The sequence below is a fragment of the Ranitomeya variabilis genome, chromosome 1 (genome assembly GCF_051348905.1).
Source record: "Ranitomeya variabilis isolate aRanVar5 chromosome 1, aRanVar5.hap1, whole genome shotgun sequence".
Lineage (NCBI taxonomy): Eukaryota > Metazoa > Chordata > Amphibia > Anura > Dendrobatidae > Ranitomeya > Ranitomeya variabilis.
The window spans coordinates 388,272,700-388,291,544 of record NC_135232.1 but is presented as its reverse complement, the minus strand read 5'-3'; positions in this window follow the sequence as shown (position 1 = coordinate 388,291,544).

Genomic DNA, 18,845 nt, shown 5'->3' with positions numbered 1-18,845 from the left:
AATATGCAAATAAAATGATAAAAAAACAGACAATGTGATTTTCTGGATTTTTTTTTCTCAGTTTGTCTCCCATAGTTGAGGTCTACCTATGATGTAAATTACAGACGCCTCTCATCTTTTTAAGTGGTGGAACTTGCACTATTGCTGACTGACTAAATACTTTTTTGCCCCACTGTATACTACGTCCACTGGGTTCCCTTGGTCCAGTCCGGAACTTACCTCTTCATAGAAGCTGATCAAATTAGTTTGACATGAACGGTCCCTAGTAAACCCGTGCTGATACTGGGTCATGAGGTTATTCCTCTTCAGATACTCCAGCATAGCATCCCTTAGAATGCCCTCCAGGATTTTACCCACAGTAGAGGTTAAGCTTACTGGCCTATAATTACCAAGTTCAGTTTTTGCCCCTTTTTTGAATATTGGCACCACATTTGCTATACGCCAGTCCTGTGGTACAGACCCTGTTATTATGGAGTCTTTAAAGATTAAAAATAATGGTCTATCAATGACTGTACTTAGTTCCTGCAGTACTCGGGGGTGTATCCCATCCGGGCCCGGAGATTTGTCAATTTTAGTTATTTTTAGACGCCGCTGTACTTCCTGCTGGGTTAAGCAGGTGACATTTAATGGGGAATTTTTATCACTAGTCATTTTGTCTGCCATGGGATTTTCTTTTGTAAATACTGATGAAAAAAAGTCATTTAGCATATTGGCTTTTTCCTCATCCTCATCCACCATTTCACTATTTTTAAGGGGGCCAACACTGTCATTTTTTAGTTTCTTACTATTTATATAGTTAAAGAATATTTTGGGATTATTTTTACTCTCTCTGGCAATGAGTTTCTCTGTCTCAATCTTTGCTGCCTTGATTTGCTTTTTACAGAATTTATTTAATTTTCTGTATTTATTTAATGCCTCCTCACTACCTACTTCCTTTAATTCTCTAAATGCTTTCTTTTTGTCCCTTATTGCGCCCCTTACAGCTCTATTTAGCCATATTGGTTTCCTCCTATTTCTAGTATGTTTATTCCCATACGGTATATATTGTGCACAGGTCCTATCCAGGATGCTAATAAATGTCTCCCATTTTCTTTGTGTATTTTTGTGTCTCAGGATATCGTCCCAGTTAATTGCACCAAGATCCTCTCTCATCCGTTGGAAATTTGCCCTCCTGAAGTTTAGTGTCCTTGTCACCCCCCTACTACCCATCTTATTAAAGGTTACATGAAAACTTATTATTTTGTGATCACTATTCCCCAAGTGACCCCCAACCCTTATATTTGATATGCGGTCTGGCCTGTTGGTTAATATTAGGTCTAGCAGTGCCCCCCTCCTTGTTGGGTCCTGAACCAGTTGTGAAAGGTAATTGTCTCTCATAGTTATCAAAAACCGATTACCTTTGCTGGAACTGCAGGTTTCTGTTCCCCAATCTATTTCAGGGTAGTTGAAGTCCCCCATAATAATGACTTCTCCTTGAGTCGCAGCTTCATCTATTTGCTTTACGAGGATATTCTCCATTGCTTCCATTAGTTTTGGAGATTTATAACAAACCCCTATCAGTAATTTATTATTTTTTCCCCCTCCCCTTATCTCCACCCACAGGGACTCTACATTTTCATTAAATTCACCTATATTATCACGCAGGATGGGTTTTAAGGAAGATTTTACATATAGACACACCCCTCCCCCTCGCTTATCTGTACGGTCATTTCTGAACAGGCTATAGCCCTGCAAGTTAACAGCCCAGTCATGGCTCTCATCCAGCCACGTCTCAGATATCCCCACCATGTCATAATTATGCTCCAACAATATTAGTTCTAATTCATCCATTTTGTTGGCGAGGCTTCTGGCATTAGTATACATGCACTTGATGTTACTCTCTGTACCTCTATTCTTTCTTAAATTACTAACTGTTCTAACCCCACCCCCCATGCGACCGCCACCCCCAACTTCCTTATTTGTGCCCAGGTCTCTATCTGCACTATCTTCCCCTCCTATAAAATGAATACCCTCCCCCCCAATCCCTAGTTTAAACACTCCTCCAACCTTCTAACCATTTTCTCCCCCAGCACAGCTGCACCTTCCCCATTGAGGTGCAGCCCGTCCCTAGCGTAGAGCCTGTAGCCAACTGAGAAGTCGGCCCAGTTCTGCAGGAACCCAAACCCCTCCTTCCTACACCAATTCTTGAGCCACTTATTAACCTCCCTAATCTCCCGTTGCCTCTCTGGCGTGGCACGTGGTACAGGCAGTATTTCGGAAAATACCACGTTGGAGGTCCTTGCTTTCAGCTTGCAGCCTAATTCCATGAAATCATCTTTAAGGACCTTCCACCTACCTCTAACTTTGTCATTTGTGCCAATGTGCACCATGACCGCTGGGTCCTCACCAGCCCCTCCCAGTAATCTGTCCACCCGATCAGCGATGTGTCGGACTCGAGCGCCAGGTAGGCAGCACACCGTCCGACGATCCCTGTCTTTGTGACAGATTGCCCTATCTGTTCCCCTAATAATTGAGTCCCCCACTACCAGCACCTGTCTGGCCTGCCCTGCTCTCCTATTTCCCTCCTTACTGGAGCAGTCACTCCTCCGGCTTTCAGAGGACATGCCTGGCTGCAGCAGTGCTACCCCTGTACTGGCACCCCCCTCATCTGCCAACTTAGCAAACTTATTGGGGTGTGCCAGATCAGGACTAGCCTCCCTGGCACTCTTCTCTCTACCCCGCCTTCTATCTGTCACCCAGCTAACTGCCACACTGTCCTGCAGCTCCATCCTACCATCCCCCTCCTCATCTATCCCATTGAGCGTCTGCTCTGTGAGCAGAAGACTCCTCTCCATATTGTCTATGGATCTCAGTGTTGCCAGCTGCACATTTAGATCCAGTATCTGGGTTTCCAAATGCACAATGTGCTCACATCTCGCACAGCAGTATGCACCCTCGACCGGCTGGTCAAGGACTGCATACATGTGGCAAGATGTACACTGGATGGCATTAACAATTGTGGAGCACATTTCCTAATGGGGATTGCACCACACAGAAACGTTAATTAAAAATAAATACAAAGTATTAATTAAACCAAAAAAAAAAAAAACAGAAGCAATTCCTCCCTTGGAAACTCCCTGATTCCAAAGTCACTGAATCACAAGTCACACACTTACCGCCGTTCACACTTACGCTCAGGTCACACTCAGCTCGCTCACACTCGCTGTGCTGAAGATTTATAGATTTTTTTTTTCTCTCTCTATCTCCCCTCAACAGCAATCCACCTTGCTGTTCAGATGCACTTCCAAAAAGGACTTGAGCCCCAAACAGCTGCCCCTTATATCCCCTTAATTATGAGCCCCCACCCTAAGTTAACTCCTTATGAATATAGCTACTCCCAATTCAGCAACTCACACCAATTCACACAGGTATTTGTTAAAGGCTTTCCAAATACCTCTTCACTGAATCACAAGTCACACACTTACCGCCGTTCACACTTACGCTCAGGTCACACTCAGCTCGCTCACACTCGCTGTGCTGAAGATTTATAGATTTTTTTTTTCTCTCTCTATCTCCCCTCAACAGCAATCCACCTTGCTGTTCAGATGCACTTCCAAAAAGGACTTGAGCCCCAAACAGCTGCCCCTTATATCCCCTTAATTATGAGCCCCCACCCTAAGTTAACTCCTTATGAATATAGCTACTCCCAATTCAGCAACTCACACCAATTCACACAGGTATTTGTTAAAGGCTTTCCAAATACCTCTTCACTGAATCACAAGTCACACACTTACCGCCGTTCACACTTACGCTCAGGTCACACTCAGCTCGCTCACACTCGCTGTGCTGAAGATTTATAGATTTTTTTTTTCTCTCTCTATCTCCCCTCAACAGCAATCCACCTTGCTGTTCAGATGCACTTCCAAAAAGGACTTGAGCCCCAAACAGCTGCCCCTTATATCCCCTTAATTATGAGCCCCCACCCTAAGTTAACTCCTTATGAATATAGCTACTCCCAATTCAGCAACTCACACCAATTCACACAGGTATTTGTTAAAGGCTTTCCAAATACCTCTTCACTGAATCACAAGTCACACACTTACCGCCGTTCACACTTACGCTCAGGTCACACTCAGCTCGCTCACACTCGCTGTGCTGAAGATTTATAGATTTTTTTTTTCTCTCTCTATCTCCCCTCAACAGCAATCCACCTTGCTGTTCAGATGCACTTCCAAAAAGGACTTGAGCCCCAAACAGCTGCCCCTTATATCCCCTTAATTATGAGCCCCCACCCTAAGTTAACTCCTTATGAATATAGCTACTCCCAATTCAGCAACTCACACCAATTCACACAGGTATTTGTTAAAGGCTTTCCAAATACCTCTTCACTGAATCACAAGTCACACACTTACCGCCGTTCACACTTACGCTCAGGTCACACTCAGCTCGCTCACACTCGCTGTGCTGAAGATTTATAGATTTTTTTTTTCTCTCTCTATCTCCCCTCAACAGCAATCCACCTTGCTGTTCAGATGCACTTCCAAAAAGGACTTGAGCCCCAAACAGCTGCCCCTTATATCCCCTTAATTATGAGCCCCCACCCTAAGTTAACTCCTTATGAATATAGCTACTCCCAATTCAGCAACTCACACCAATTCACACAGGTATTTGTTAAAGGCTTTCCAAATACCTCTTCACTGAATCACAAGTCACACACTTACCGCCGTTCACACTTACGCTCAGGTCACACTCAGCTCGCTCACACTCGCTGTGCTGAAGATTTATAGATTTTTTTTTTCTCTCTCTATCTCCCCTCAACAGCAATCCACCTTGCTGTTCAGATGCACTTCCAAAAAGGACTTGAGCCCCAAACAGCTGCCCCTTATATCCCCTTAATTATGAGCCCCCACCCTAAGTTAACTCCTTATGAATATAGCTACTCCCAATTCAGCAACTCACACCAATTCACACAGGTATTTGTTAAAGGCTTTCCAAATACCTCTTCACTGAATCACAAGTCACACACTTACCGCCGTTCACACTTACGCTCAGGTCACACTCAGCTCGCTCACACTCGCTGTGCTGAAGATTTATAGATTTTTTTTTTCTCTCTCTATCTCCCCTCAACAGCAATCCACCTTGCTGTTCAGATGCACTTCCAAAAAGGACTTGAGCCCCAAACAGCTGCCCCTTATATCCCCTTAATTATGAGCCCCCACCCTAAGTTAACTCCTTATGAATATAGCTACTCCCAATTCAGCAACTCACACCAATTCACACAGGTATTTGTTAAAGGCTTTCCAAATACCTCTTCACTGAATCACAAGTCACACACTTACCGCCGTTCACACTTACGCTCAGGTCACACTCAGCTCGCTCACACTCGCTGTGCTGAAGATTTATAGATTTTTTTTTTCTCTCTCTATCTCCCCTCAACAGCAATCCACCTTGCTGTTCAGATGCACTTCCAAAAAGGACTTGAGCCCCAAACAGCTGCCCCTTATATCCCCTTAATTATGAGCCCCCACCCTAAGTTAACTCCTTATGAATATAGCTACTCCCAATTCAGCAACTCACACCAATTCACACAGGTATTTGTTAAAGGCTTTCCAAATACCTCTTCACTGAATCACAAGTCACACACTTACCGCCGTTCACACTTACGCTCAGGTCACACTCAGCTCGCTCACACTCGCTGTGCTGAAGATTTATAGATTTTTTTTTTCTCTCTCTATCTCCCCTCAACAGCAATCCACCTTGCTGTTCAGATGCACTTCCAAAAAGGACTTGAGCCCCAAACAGCTGCCCCTTATATCCCCTTAATTATGAGCCCCCACCCTAAGTTAACTCCTTATGAATATAGCTACTCCCAATTCAGCAACTCACACCAATTCACACAGGTATTTGTTAAAGGCTTTCCAAATACCTCTTCACTGAATCACAAGTCACACACTTACCGCCGTTCACACTTACGCTCAGGTCACACTCAGCTCGCTCACACTCGCTGTGCTGAAGATTTATAGATTTTTTTTTTCTCTCTCTATCTCCCCTCAACAGCAATCCACCTTGCTGTTCAGATGCACTTCCAAAAAGGACTTGAGCCCCAAACAGCTGCCCCTTATATCCCCTTAATTATGAGCCCCCACCCTAAGTTAACTCCTTATGAATATAGCTACTCCCAATTCAGCAACTCACACCAATTCACACAGGTATTTGTTAAAGGCTTTCCAAATACCTCTTCACTGAATCACAAGTCACACACTTACCGCCGTTCACACTTACGCTCAGGTCACACTCAGCTCGCTCACACTCGCTGTGCTGAAGATTTATAGATTTTTTTTTTCTCTCTCTATCTCCCCTCAACAGCAATCCACCTTGCTGTTCAGATGCACTTCCAAAAAGGCGTTCTGGCGTTTCGAATTTTTTTCTCGCTACGCCGTTTAGCGATCAGGTTAATGCTTTTTTTTTATTGATAGATTGGGTGATTCTGAACGCGGCGATACCAAATATGTGTAGGTTTGATTTTTTTTTTATTGATTTATTTTGATTGGGGCGAAAGGGGGGTGATTTAAACTTTTATATATTTTTTATTTTTTTCACATTTTTTTTAACTTTTTTTTTTACTTTTGCCATACTTCAATAGCCTCCATAGGAGGCTAGAAGCAGGCATAACGCGAACGCCTCTGCTACATAGCAGCAATCTGATGTTCGCTGCTATGTAGCAGAAATGCAGGTGTGCTGTGAGCGCCGACCACAGGGTGGCGCTCACAGCTGCCGGGGATCAGTAACCATAGAGGTCTCAAGGACCTCTATGGTTACCATTCAGAAGCATCGCCGACCTCCGATCATGTGATGGGGGTCGGCGATGCGATCATTTCCGGCCGCCCGGCCGGAAGCGGTAGTTAAATGCCGCTGTCTGCGTTTGACAGCGGCATTTAACTAGTTAATAGGTGCGGGCAGATTGCGATTCTGCCCGCGCCTATTGCGGGCACATGTCAGCTGTTCAAAACAGCTGACATGTCCCGGCTTTGATGCGGGCTCACCGCCGGAGCCCGCATCAAAGCGGGGCTTCTGACCTCGGACGTACTATCCCGTCCGAGGTCAGAAAGGGGTTAAGAGAAAAGATGGTTAAAAGTACAATTTGCTGTTAGGACAGAGTACAATCTGCTCTCTGTCATATCTTAGCTTATTAGGATCAATGAGACATTAGTATATATAGTTTTTACATTTTAATGAACTGAAAGTTACAGACCCTCATACACATTAGGCAAACGTAATGCGAACCTGTGGGATCATCCAACAGTATAATGTGTATGGGAGTCTCCTAACCCTTCCTCAACAAATGATGTCAAGAGAAAGAAGGATCCTACCTGCTGAATGCTGGCAGAATTCAGACAATTGTTTTGTTCTCCTTCACAAAGAACACAGGAGCAATCGGCCAAGTGTTCCTGCGTATGGGGAAGTCGTAAAAGATTAGCATAGTCTGTACTGGCATAACTATAGGGTTCCACAAGCATGTTAGTCAGCTGTATGGGGCCTTGTAATAATTTCCTCCATGACCCATCTATATACACTGCTCAAAAAATAAAGGGAACACTTAAACAATAGAATATAACTCCAAGTAAATCAAACGTCTGTGAAATCAAACTGTCCACTTACACTCCCTGACAGAAGTTATGTCGCTTATCCATGTTATGTAAATAAAAGCTTATAACCGGACGTTAAATTCATCCATTGGTTGTATAAATTATTCTTTTGAAAGCTGAAACCCTCCGTTGTAACGTTAGGTTACAAGCTATATATTTACATAACAGAGATAAGCGACATAACTTCTGTCAGGGAGTGTAGGAAGCAACACTGTTTGACAATCAATTTCACATGCTGTTGTGCAAGTGGAATAGACAACAGATGGAAATTATTGGCAATTATCAAGACACACTCAATAAAGGAGTGGTTCTGCAGGTGGGGACCACAGACCACATCTCAGTACCAACGCTTTCTGGCTGATGTTTTGGTCACATTTGAATGTTGGCTGTACTTTCACACTCGTGGTAGCATGAGACGGACTCTACAACCCACACAAGTGGCTCAGGTAGTGCAGCTCATCCAGGATGGCACATCAATGCGAGCTGTGCCAAGAGGCTGTGTCTGTCAGCGTAGTGTCCAGAGGCTGGAAGCACTACCAGGAGACAGGCCAGTACACCAGGAGGGGGCAGTAGGAGGGCAACAAGGACCGCTACCTCAGCCTTTGGAGGAACAGTAGCACTGCCTGAGCCCTGAAAAATGACCTCCAGCAGGCCACAAATGTGCATGTGTCTGCACAAATGGTTAGAAACCGACTCCATGAGGATGGTCTGAGTGCACAGACATCCACAGATGGGGTTGTGCTCACAGCCCAACACTGTGCAGGAGGCATGGCATTTGCCACAGAACACCAGGATTGGCAAATTTGCCACTGGCGCCCTGTGCTCTTCACAGATGAAAGCAGGTTCACACTGAGCACATGTGACAGACGTGACAGAGTCTGGAGACGCCATGGAGAGCGATCTGCTGCCTGCAACATCCTTCAGCATGACTGGTTTGGCAGTGGGTCATTAATGGTGTGGGGTGGCATTTCTTTGGAGGGCTGCACAGCCCTCGATCTGCTCGCCGGAGGTAGCCTGACTGCCATTAGGTACCGAGAAGAAATCCTGAGACCCCTTGTGAGACCATATGCTGGTGCGGTTGCCCCTGGGTTCTTCCTAATGCAGGACAATGCCAGACCTTTTTTGGCTGGAGTATGTCAGCAGTTCCTGCAAGATGAAGGCATTGAAGCTATGGACTGGCCCACCCATTCCTCAGACCTGAATCTGATTGAACACATCTGGGACATCATGTCTCGCACCATCCACCAACGTCACGTTGCACCACAGACAGTCCAGGAGTTCGCGGATGCTTTAGTCCAGGTCTGGGAGGAGACCCCTCAGGAGACTTTCCGCCGCCTCATCAGGAGCATGCCCAGGTGTTGTAGGGAGGTCGTACAGGCATGTGGAGGCCACACACACTACTCAGCATAATTTCCTTGTCGGGGGGCATTTCCATTGAAGTTGGATTAGCCTGTAACTTCATTTTCCACTTTGATTTTGAGCATCATTCCAACTCCAGATCATTTTTAGGTTTCATTGTTTTCAACACATTCCACTATGTAATGAATAAAGATTTACAACTGGAATATTTCATTCAGTGATATATAGGATGCGGGATTTTAGCGTTCCCTTTATTTTTTTGAGCAGTGTATATAAAACTTAAAATCTGTAGTAGCCCACTCTATACAAATCCACAGTTCTTACCCGATTTGGGTGAAATTTTGCACGCCCCCTCTTCACCCACAGGAGCAGAATACTGCGCACGTTACATCTCGCTAGCATCCCCCCCGTCATGAGATTGGGGCCCCTAAAGTTAGGTCCTATACATGTAATGGAGAAATGTGAAGGTGAAAGTAAAAGTGCTGAGGGGAAAACAACAGCTGTGACAGGGACGGACTATAGCGACGGCGCCAAAGAGTCACTGCTAAAGGGGCCGCACCACCACACACAAACATTTCACAAACACCATGCAAACATCACACATACACCAACCCACAAGCAAAACACCACACAAATGCCACAACACACCACACAAACACCAGACCACTCTAGACACACACAACACAAACACCACCCCACAAATACCCTAACACCACCCCATAAATACCACATGGACACCACACACACACACACACACACACACACACACACACACATACATGCAAACACACTCAGATGGATGCACACTACGCACACAGACGAACATTACTGAGCAGCAATTTTGGTCAGGCGAAAAATGCCTCATAGTAAGATTGTCATTATTGCTTACTATACAGGGAGCTTTCATCCCTGAAGCTGCTGAGGTAAAGTGAAAGCTGAGCTCTGATTGGTTGCTATGGGCAACTAGACAAGTCTACCTGTGAGGCGGTTTTCATTACTGAGATGCGAGGTACTTCAGGTGACACTGAAAATTTTACTTTAGCTACCATAACCAACAATTTGTCAAAGAAGGAGAATGGAGGAGTATATAGGTATAAAACAGTTATATTTTATTAACAATACATTAAACAATATAAATACAAAATCAGTAAAGTGTATAAGGATAGAATAAGGAGGACACCCCCCCCCCTGCCGGTGTAAGTAGCCAGCTTAGTCAATGCATGTAAAGGCAGAGAGTTGCTGCTAATGAAATGTTTATGCTAATGAATAATTGTCACCGCAACAGCCCATTGGGCATAAGGCACAGCGCTTACCGGTAAATAGCAGGCGGCAGACACCAGGTTGGATCCAGGAAAAGCCCCTTACTCAGCAAAAATGTCCCCCATCCTGGCCCCTTTCTTTAATAATGTCCCCCATCCTGTAAAAATGTTCCCCATTCTTGGTCCCTGAATGTAATAATGACTTCCATCCTGTAATAATGTATCCTGTCCTGGACTCTTCTTGTAATAATATCTCTGTCCGATAATAATGTCTCCCATCCTCACCCTGTAATAATGTCCCATACTGGTGCTCTTTTCCAACAATTTAAAGAAAAAAAAATACTCACCTGTTTCTGCTTCCACAGTGCGTAGGGTCTTCTTTTTATTCCTTAGCTGTTGCAGAGTGCAGGTGCATGGCAGTCACGTTGTGAACTGCTCACAACAGGCACCCCGATGTAAACTGTTGACCGCTGACTGGCCGGCAGACTGTATAGCTATGGTGCAGGCAGATAGTGGTTCTCTGCGCCGAAATATATTTCAGCTGAACGTGTGTCTGAGGACGTACATTTAGTTAAAAATGGCACAAGCATCAGCAGACCCCTTAATCCCAAGGGCCTGGTCGAAAGATCATTATGCCTCTGGTCGTCTGAACTAGCTATCTACCGTAATTTGTATGGGGACCCTAAAGAGAACTTGTCAGCACAAAAATCTAAAGTGAAAAAATGGCTGTAACGGCACAGTAATACAGATGAAATTGATACCATTGTTGAAGAAATCTATTTTGTTGTTCTTCTGTAATCACTATTTGTAGTGTTATGCTAACCAGGTTTAAGTGCATCAGGGGTGGACTTTACACTGGGTCTTCTGCTGCCCGTCTGTGTATTCCTTCGTCCCTTCACCTGCCTCCAGTCTTTGAATGATAGGTCAGCCATTCTAAATCATCTATATGGGAATGCAGGTCATAGAAAGTTAAATAAAATTATACCTTGATATCTTATTCCAAAGAAATCCAGGTTTTTCTTATATGTAAATGAGCTGTTCCAGCCTATGGGCTAAACGCTGATCTACATGTGAATCTGCCTCCAGATTAAATAAAAGGAGGCATTAACAGTGTGAGATATGTAGAACAGGCAAGCATGAGGTTTTGTGTGTTACATTTATGATTTTTAATTTTTGGCAACATTTTTTATACTTCATATCATAAGTTTTATTTAAACACAAAGGTAATGGTCAACAATACACAGCCAAGGGGGTCAAGCTAAACCCACCACTGTTAACACTTTGCCACAGATGACATCGGAGAGATCACACAGGTCCCACCGCTGCCACCAGTTGTCATCGGAATGCAACTCCGCTGTCTCCAATCATCAGGACAATTATGCAATTGGCTGATGAGTGACGGCCAGTAATCGGAGAACTAACAGTGAGGGCATGGTATGTACACCTCCGATTCCAACACATGGAATATATGTATACACCCCAAGTACAGACATGGCCAGCTGAGCAGTAACAAAAAAAAAAACCCTACTAGCTGCCACTGCCAATCGTTTATACGGCCAGATTGGACACCCGATATAGGTAGCGTATGGCTTCAGGGGTGCGGTTTACAGAGCAATAGGAACAGAGCTATTAAATTTTTTATTTAATCCACAAAGAAAGGCAGTGTTTATAAAAATATATGTGGCGCCCCAGGGTCCTGGTCATCACAGTGGTATTGCTTTCCTCCCGGGGAGAGTGATGCTACGTTTGGAGGCAAGGAAGGATAACTGCATCCAGGTACCACAAACATGCAACACTTCACACTCCAGGCCACCAGGGGGAGCTTCTGATCCTATTTACTAGGTGACTCCCCATATATATATATAACTGGTAGTCTGTAGGGAAAGTCAGTCAGTCCTTCAGGGAAGCTGTTCCTGGCAAGAGCGAACTCCTGTCAGAGGACAGAGGAGAGGGTTCACAGAGCTGTGCATGCCTTCAGAGCTGCAGCTCCCAGAAAAAGACATTATGAAGGCTGAATTGATTGCAGCGAGCGTGCAGAAGAAGCACAAGGGAGGATATCAGAAGGGGACCAGCCCCAAGCAGGCTGCCTCCTTCTGAGGCGCAGAGACTGGTAGCCGGAACACCGAGGTTGTAAGGACCTCTATGACACATCAGAGACCGGCAGGACCGCTGAACTCTAAGTTACCTGTCCAACCTAACACCCAGGAGGCACGGTGACAACCTTAGAGGCTGGGGCATGCTAGAGTCCCTATAAACCGCCTCAAGTCACCAGTCATACGGGTATGTCCTATCCAATCCGAGGGATAGAGAGAGATAACATCTGTGAGGACCTTATGAGAAGCTTAGCAGTAAGGGACTACACCACCATGGCGCTAGAGGAAAGGCTTTTATTCTCCACCTGGACAAGGGGACTCTGGACTTGTCTCCATATCGGCCGGACTCTGCCTGCCCTGTGATCTGGTGCTCTGGACTGTGGATGCTGAAGTCTTCAGTAAAGGTAAAGAGACTGCAACCCTGTGTCCTCGTTTTTCTCTGCGCCACTCACCATTCACCATCTATACACCGGGAAGCCCTGGGGATGCACTTCACCTGTGGGAAGGTATACCATCTAGCTGCCATAACATCACCCCAGCAGACCCCTTAAAGCAGCGTTGGTCACCCTGACCGAATACCACAGGTGGCGTCACGAACATAAACTTTATCCCTTTAAAGAGATTTCCCTTTTATACAGACATCCCAGGGCCATGGATCGGGTCAGCCACCGTGACATTGCCCCTTTGAGCTGACCGGACCCGGTACCGAGTACCCCAATGCCTTGACGGGGCGCTCCACATGCAAGATGATACAGAATGGTAACAAAACAATACGATATAGACAAATAAAAGGGATAACTAAAGAAACTTACTAAACCTGGTCACAGAAAAGGCTCAGAGCTTACGAGAGAGAAGTACTTCCGATTTGGAAAATGGACACACACAGCAAACTATGTCTTCCCAGAATGACAAGACCCAAACCCAGTTTCTGCTTTTTATTAGCTCTAAGTTATACCCATGCAACTCCCCTTGATGATCTTATGTATGGGCTGTTTGTTCTCAGTCCACTACGACAACGAAAATCTATATCCCATAAACATTGGATCAATACAAAACCCAGTATTTCCTCTGTACCCCAGAGATGGCCTGTCTAGCTGCACTCTCATATAAATTCTTTAAACTCATGAAGCTTCTTTTCTTGGACAAAGGCAGCCTCTCCACGTCTCCTCTCCTGTGTACACAACTCTCAATCTGGCTTCTTTTCCCTAGCAGATATAATTTTTAATCACCTGTCCACAGCAGGAGATCTTCAGCTTTAAGAGTTGTTTTATTTATTTTTTCTCTCACTAGCTATAAGTAATTTTCCCTATTCCCCACACGTTCCTTGCGAGGGCCTACTACCAAAAGGAGTTTGAATTGTCAGCTCTTCTTTCTTCTCTGGAGTGGTCTTACGGATTTTAATTTTTCCATGACAGTAGCAGTCTTCCAATCTTCACACTGGGCCTGGGGCATTTTTGGACTCACCTCCAGTCCCTTCAGAAAGTTTTCAGCAAACTCCTTAACAGGCAATTGGTAAGGTCACTGCTGACCCTGCTCTCCTCCTTTCACAATAACCTTTGCACACACTATTAGATGCACCAATGCAAATGATAGGGTCAGCCTCTGCTAATGTTTATGTGGATTTTCTGAAACAAGAGGAAGTTGGAGTCTAAAAACAACACAAGGCCAGTGTGACAATTGCAAGATTTCAAATTTTGAATAAAGATTTTGATATAAAACAATATATGACCAAATTTAAAAATATAAAATACATTTAAGACAATGTCATTTTCCCATTATAAATTCCATTTAAGTTTTAAGTGTCTTATCAGAGTCTATTTAAGCAAATTAAATTTCTATTTACTGAGTACAAACCTAAATAATTACTATAAAAATACTTATTGTCCTGATAATCTCACCACATCTTGACAAATAGGGCTAAGGAGCATATGTTCTACTGCCCTTTTGCTAAGCTTTCCCTTAAAGGGAATCTAGCAGTAGGATCAACCCTCCTAACCCATCTATATGGAAATGTAGTCGCAGCCATCTATAAGGTCATGGGAAGCTGAATAAAATGATACCTTGATATCTGCAATCCAGTGTTTTATTCCTCAGATATCCAGGTTTTCTTAATATGAAAATGAGCTGTTAACGCCTACGGTCTGGGTACAGATCTGCATGAGAATCTGCCACCAGCGCGTATTTTAAGTGAAAGGGGAAATTACCAGTGTGAGACATGTAACTAACCCTGTGTAGTAGTACTGAATTTTGTCTCATTACAAACACATTTGCTGCAGCTCTCACAGCTCTGCTGTATTGTAACAATAGTGTAGCTCTGTCTGCCTGTGAGATGGAACCTGCAAATGTGTCAGTTAAAACCACACACAGCTCTCTAGTGAGATGAGGATAGCAGAGAGCGGCCATTATATTATATATAATTGCCAATCGGCTCTGTCACAGCTTCTGGCGATTGTGTCGCTATCCCACAATCCACGGCGGCCGGAAGGCCACAAACTGCGCCTCCACAAGTGACAAAAACGGCACCACTATTCCGTCGGGAGATCAGCGGCTGAGCCAATGAGCGGTGCCGCACGGGATGCAAATTCCCCCCCAAGTCGCGCGGCATCACTCATTCTTACACACACACACACATATTTGTGTGCGTGTGTGTATTAGTCTCTGGCATGTAAAAGATAGCCCATTTAACATTAGTTTTATAAATGTCTCCATACACGTATAGACTTCTTCAATGAGGGTTTAACAACCATTAAATAGTGGTCTGAGGATGACTCATCTTTTTTCAATGAGTCCATGCAAAGGCTGGTATAAAATGTTTTTTTTTTTCCTTATGGAGAAGAGCTATTTGCATACAATCAGTGGATTAGAAAACAGAAGGGTCACTCAAAATCGTGTTTTTAAAATTGCCAGTAGTAATACGTTGTTTGTGAGATTAGAAGGAAGGAACCCACCTTGTCCATGTACTGTCTGGCTTTGCAGCTCAGCAATGGTTCCAAGCTGAAAAAAAAAGTACAGAAATCATGGAGAATAGTGGTGCTGTGCCTGGGAAAAGTAGAGCGATGATATAAAACCATTATAGTAGTATTGCTTCTCCCGATCCTTTAATTCTTCAGTTTGGCAGTGGCTTGCTCCACTCTCCCAGTACAAAGGTCGAGCAATGCGTTCAAGTGTGTGGGGAAGACAGCTGTTGGCCCAACGAGCCAAAATCCAGCACAAGCTCGGGACGCATCTGCTATCATTATCATGTCATTTTTTGCTTGAAAATTCTATGCTAATTGCTTCATGGTCTAATATTTTTTTATTCAAATGGGCTTTGATAAACCAGTAATATATTTATAATTGTTTGTAAATGTTTTTTTTACGTATTTATTTTTAAAACTCACTGCTGTCTAGATAATGGAAAAGTATGTTACCATGTGCTCTCATTTAAAGTTATTGTAAGGAAACCTGTCAAAACACTGATCATGACTATTTTAGTAGATGCTTCATTCCACATAAGTCTTTTCTCATAACTCTACATTGTGCTGTTCCTTAGGGTATGTGCACACGTTCAGTAATTGGCAGCGCTTTGGATGCAGCACATGTCCATTGCATCCATTGCGCCGATGGCTATTGATCGCAGGTGTTCACTGAACCGTGCAGATTCACCGCGTCCTATACATTGTATGGGTGAGATTTATCTTGTGGAGACTCGCGTTTCCGCAAGATACTGTAAATAGACATGCTGCGGTCTGGAAAGACGCGTTGCATGTCCGTCTCCGCGGGTGAGCCACGGGTGTCAGTGCACACATAGTGAGCATGGGATTTCTTGAAATCCCATCCACCACTATGCTGTAACAGCTGGATGCTGTGGGCTGGACGCTGTGCAAGAACGTAGCGTCCAACCCGCAGCGTTTACTTATTGTGTGCATATACCCTTACTCCTCTTGAAAATGTATGAATGAGTTTAGAATTGGGTGTTACCATTCTCCTTGTCAAAGGGGTGTGTCACTGTACAGTGTGCAATTATCAGCACTGATCGGACAGGTCAGACTTTGCTGGGAAATACCCCAAAGTGGTAACACCCAATTATCAATTTATTCATACATTTCTAGCAGGAATAACAGAGGAATGACAAAACCCATGTGTCTAAGAAAACTTATTCCAAAATTGTTATTACAGGAAGTATAAAAGTATTTACTAACAGACATGTCAGAAGAACCAAAAAGTCCTCTTTGAGGAGAAGGAAGAGAGATATTCTGGTAGACCGTGCTGCTGTGAAAAAGGAGTCATTCCATGTGTGGTAATACTTACAAGTACACTGTGTTCCAAATTATTATGCAAATAATATTTCCTCATATTTTCTCTAAATTACCTATCTGAATTGCAGTCATTGTTATTTTCCAGTCATCTACTATTCTAGTATAATTGCAATGTTTTGGAACAAACTGCCTATGAAAGCAGTATCTTTTTTAAAAAAAATAAACACTCAAAATGCATGTTACAAATTATTATGCACAGCAGAGTTTAACCTTTTTTTTTATTTTGAACAAAAAAAATGGTCAATTGTGAAGTTATAAGCATTATCAGCTTATTACAAAATGAAATCAAACAGTTTTCAAGTGAAAACTTTATTCTAGGTGATGTTACATTTGCACATAGGACCCTTTGTTCGAAAGAAGCTTCTGAACTCTCTCGTCCATTGAATTTGTCAGTTTTTGGATGGTTTCTGCTTCAATTGTTTTGCATGTGGACAGAATACCCTCCCAGAGCTGTTGCTTAGATGTGAACTGCCTCCCGCCATCATAGACACTCCTTTTGATGATGCTCCAGAGGTTCTCAATGGGGTTGAGGTCAGGGGAAGATGTGGCCACACCATAAGTTTGTCCTCTTTTATACCCATAGCAGCCAGAGATGCAGATGTGTTTTTTGCAGCATGAGACGGTGCATTATCATGCATGAAAATGATCTTGCTGCGGAAAGCACGGTTCTTCCTCTTGAACCATGGTAGGAAGTGTTGTTTTAGAAACTCCACATAGATTATGGAGTTCATCTTTACCCCTTCAGGGATCATAAAGGGGCCGACAATCTCTCTCCCCATGATTCCAGCCCAAAACATTACTCCACCTCCTCCTTGTTGGAGCCTTAGCCGTGTTTTCATGGGATGTCCATCAACCAGCCATCCTCCACTCCATCCATATGGACCATCGAGCGTTGCACGGCACTCATCGGTGAGCAAAACAGTTTGGAAGTCAGTCTTCATGTATCGTTTGGCCCACTGGGCCGTTTCTGCTTGTGTGCAGTGGATAGAGGTGGTGGACAGGATGGCTTACGAACAGCTGCAAACCTCTAAAGAACCCTGCATCTTGTTGTTCTGGGGATATTGGAGGCACCAGCAGCTTCAAAAACTTGTCTGCTGCTATGGCAAGGCATTTTTGCAGCTGCTCTTTTAACCTTACGCAATTGCCTGTTGGAAAGAGTCCTCAATTTTTCCTGATCAGCATGCACACGTGTGTGCTGGGAATCAACTACATACTTCTTGATTGTGCGATGATCGCGATGAAGTGTCTTGGCAATGTTGATTGTAGTCATGCCTTGACCTAAATACTCCACAATTTGTTGCTTCTCAGCAGCCGACACATCCTTTTTCTTTCCCATTTTGGCAAAAAATGTAGGCTGCTTAATAATGTGGAACAGCCTTCTAAGGCTACGTTCACATTTGCGTTGTGCGCCGCAGCGTCGGCGCCGCAGCGCACAACGCAAACAAAAACGCGGCAAAACGCACGCTAAAACGCTGCGTTTTGCGCCGCATGCGTCGTTTTTGCCCGCAAGTTGGACGCAAAAAAAATGCAACTTGAAGCGTTTCTTGCGTCCAACGCTTGCGGCCATGCAGCGCAAAACGCAGCACAACGCATGTCCATGCGCCCCCATGTTAAGTATAGGGGCGCATGACGCATGCGGCGCCGCTGCGGCGCCCGACGCTGCGGCGCTGACCGCAAATGTGAACGTAGCCTTAAGTAGTCTTGCCTTTATTTGGACACACCTGCCAAACTAATGTGCACAGGTATCTGCAATTGCTTTCAGTGATATAAAGAGCCCTGACACACATCACCATCAATGAGTTTAAATGACAAACAAAAAAATTCTAACCTTATCACTCCTAAACTCTTTGTGCATAATAATTTGGAACACAGTGTAGAGATGTTTGGCTCCCTCTTTATTCGGCAAGCTATAGTGCTTACCAAATAAGCTGCAGAGGGAACCCGGATTGCTCCGGCTGATCAGCTGTTCGGCTCCGCAGCTGCATGTGTCGCAGCTGGGTGACATGCATGGAGACCCTGTTTGTTGGGCTCTCCATGCATGTGTCGTGACTGTCACACAGCCACAACACATGCAGCTGTGAAGCCGAACAGGTGATCAGCCGGAGCGATCCAGTAAGCCGGGTTCCCTCTGCAGCTTGTTCGGCAAGCGCTATAGCTTGCCGAATAAGCTTTGACCCAATAAAATTCACCAATCTCTACAAGTAGCTTTTA